The sequence below is a fragment of the Bison bison genome, unplaced genomic scaffold (genome assembly GCF_000754665.1).
Source record: "Bison bison bison isolate TAMUID 2011002044 unplaced genomic scaffold, Bison_UMD1.0 scf7180017864203, whole genome shotgun sequence".
NCBI classification, from domain to species: domain Eukaryota; kingdom Metazoa; phylum Chordata; class Mammalia; order Artiodactyla; family Bovidae; genus Bison; species Bison bison.
Window position 1 is genome coordinate 6,737,259 of NW_011494775.1, and position 3,018 is coordinate 6,740,276.

The window sequence follows — 3,018 nt, forward strand, 5'->3', positions numbered from 1 at the left end:
AACTCTGTGGGGCCCTGAGTGCACATTCCTTATCATGGGGGCTGGACCCAGGGTCCGGATTGTTCTCAACCACCTCCATTCAAGCCAGCAATCTGGTCTGCAGAGTCAACAGGCCAAAGGAACAGAAGACCCAGAAATGGTTCACCGCCCTGTGCCCTCCCACACTCAAACCCGGACCTCAGAATTCTAACCCAGGCTCCCCCAACACCAAGCCACCCTGTCCAGCCTGGTGAAGGGTTTGCAGTCTCACTGCCCAAAATGGGAAGTCAGCGGCCGCTGCTGCCTCCCTGCAGGACCCCCGACACGCACACCCCTCACCGGGGTGGTCAATTCTCACTGAGTCTGTCTCCTGTCTAGGAAAGGAAACAGAAATCCTTACCTCAGCCACGAAAGGTACCAGGCATAGCAGGTGCCCAGTATACCCAGGAGCCCAGACTGGGGTCCAGGCCAGCAGGAGGTGGGAGGACAGGGAGTCTAACCAGGGAAAAGGGCAGGAAGGGTGTCTGGCAAGAGGGTGGAGCAGAGGGCTAGAGTGCTTGACCCATTTGGGGCACTCAAAGTGACCACTCCTGGGTGTGGGGAGCAAATTGGTTGGGAGGAAGCTGACTGTGGGCCAGGAACTTGGGTCCTGTTCTTCGTTTCTGCTCTTATTCTCCCTCACCAGACTCTGAGTTTCTGAAGGTACACTGTCACCAAGTGCTGGCTGGAAAGTGTCAGCAGTGCCCGGCCAGGTTCTACCTCTCTGGACTTGTTTCTCTTTTCCAGGCCTGGCCTGGAGCAGTCTGGGCGCCTAGAGCTGAAAGGTCATGCGTGAGGGATTATCAGAACTCCTTGCATAAAACTCACTAGAGCGGACAGAGCTTCACCACAGCCAGGTGGGGAGGGTAAATGCATTTCGGATGTGCTGGGGGCATGTGCCAGGTGTTCCCTGAGCATTCGCCTCCAGAACTTACCCCTCTTTGCTCAGGCCGCTCCCTGAGAGGCCTTCCCCTTTCCTCCTGTTAAATTTCAGTTCTTCCTTCAAGGCCTGTCCTCCCTGTGTTTCAGCCCTCCTCACCTCCAGCCCTACCCGCAAGGTTGTCTGTCCTCTGCCTTCCAGGGAACTCTGCTCATCTGTTTGGGGTGTTCTGGCTTCTGGATCTTGTCCATTGACTGTAGCTGCCAGAGTCTGAAGTCCCAGGCCTGGCCTAGAGGGCTCCACACAGGAAGGTAGGAACATGCCCCCACCTCCCGCCCCCGGCAATGGCCGGGGCAGGCCCAGAGGTTGAAAGAGGACCAGAATTGGCCCAGGCTCACCTGGCAAGCCCTCCAAACAGTCCGTCTGGACCACTGGAGCCTGAGTCTGGGGCTCCAGCCACATAGGCCAGGCTTGGCCCAGACTGGCTGGTCTGGCTCTCTGGGGAGTGATGGGGTGGCCACTCAGGGAGGCGTGGGGCCTAAGCCCAGGGACAGGGGCCATGAGCCCAGGTGGCCAGGGCTGGCTGCCAAAGGGGACCGCCTGGAAGCTCTCACTGCCCTGGGACGAGAGCCCCCTCCCATGTCATGAGACCTCAAGGGTGGGTGGTCTCCTCTGTCACACCCAGCAGGACTTGGACCTGCAGGGGTGGGGGTGTCGGAAAGGCACAGCGGGCAAGGGGATGCCCTGCCTAAGGCCGGGATGGGTCGACTCATTTGCATGCAGGGGCCACCGAGGCGGGAGCTACCGCCGCTGCTGAGAGGATTTGAGCAGAAGCTCCGTTTTCCTTCTGTTCTCGTCTCTCTCTCAAGGTCAGAGCCCGAGCGGGGACAGGAACAAAGCGCACGTCCCCCATTCAACCTCCCTGTGCCCGCTGGCCGCTCCTGGAGGAGGGGGCCCAGGGAGGGGAGGGCAGGGCAGCTCCACGGCCTGGCCCCAGGCGAGGCGGGGACAGGGCCACAGGCACAGCTGCCCAGCTGCCCTTGGGGACCCCTGCCTGGTGGGGACCGCTGTGGGTGCCCAGGAGGCTCTGTCCCCTTCCAGAGTGTGTGGCCATCCTAGCCTCCAGACCAGCCATCAGGAGGTGAGCTGAGGTCAGGGGTCATGGAGTCAAGGGTCAGAGGTCAGGCTCACTCTGGGGACAGGGGTCAGTCTTAGTTCAAGGTTCAATCAGGGACAGATGTCACTGAGAGCTGACTGTCAGCCTCAGCTTCAGACCCAGGACAGGGTCTTTTCTGGGGGTCTGTCCCTGTTCACAGTGGTCTCCTCTCCCAGGCTTGAAGGTCTGCCTCAGACTCTGGGAGGGTCTCAACTGAGCCAGGCACAGACTTGCCCCTAGCCTGTGCCCATCAGCTCTGGTCCACCACCCACCGCCTGCTGCCCAACAACTGTGACCAATCACCCACTACCCACTATTCCCAGCCCAGCACCCACTAGCCTGACCCAGCACCCACCCCTGCTCACCCACTGCCCACCTCCCCCAGCACATCACCCAGCCCCCATCACCTGCCCACTGATCCCAAGTCCAGTGCCCACCACCCAGCACCCATGACCTGTGGTACTCCAGCCCATCGGCAGAATCGCCAGGGCTGGGGATCAGTGTCCAGGGCACCCTCAACCTTCAAAGGCCTCAGTGCCTTGGAGAAAGCTAAAAATATGCGTGGAGGAATTTCTCATTACAGAAAAAAGTAGATCAAATACATCACCTGCTTCGGCTCAAGAGTTTTTCAGGAGGCAGGAAGGGGTTGCTGGGAGGGTGGGGGCCTTGGTAGGTCTGGTGCTCCACAGACCCAGGTCAGAGCGGGGTGTGGTGTGTGTCCCCACGGGCAGTGGGAAGCAGGCATCTGCTGGCATGTGGGAGAGGTCTCAAGGAGAGCTCCCCAGGCTGTTACTAAGAATAAACAAACACACCTGTCCCTTTCTCTTGCTGATCAATTAAAATTCCCACCCTTGTGTCCAGTGTCCAATCAGGCCCCGAAACCTCAGCCCACATCTAACATCCCTGTAACCCCCGCAACCAGGCGCCTCCCCTGCAGTGTCCCTCCCTCCTCCTCCCCCCTCCC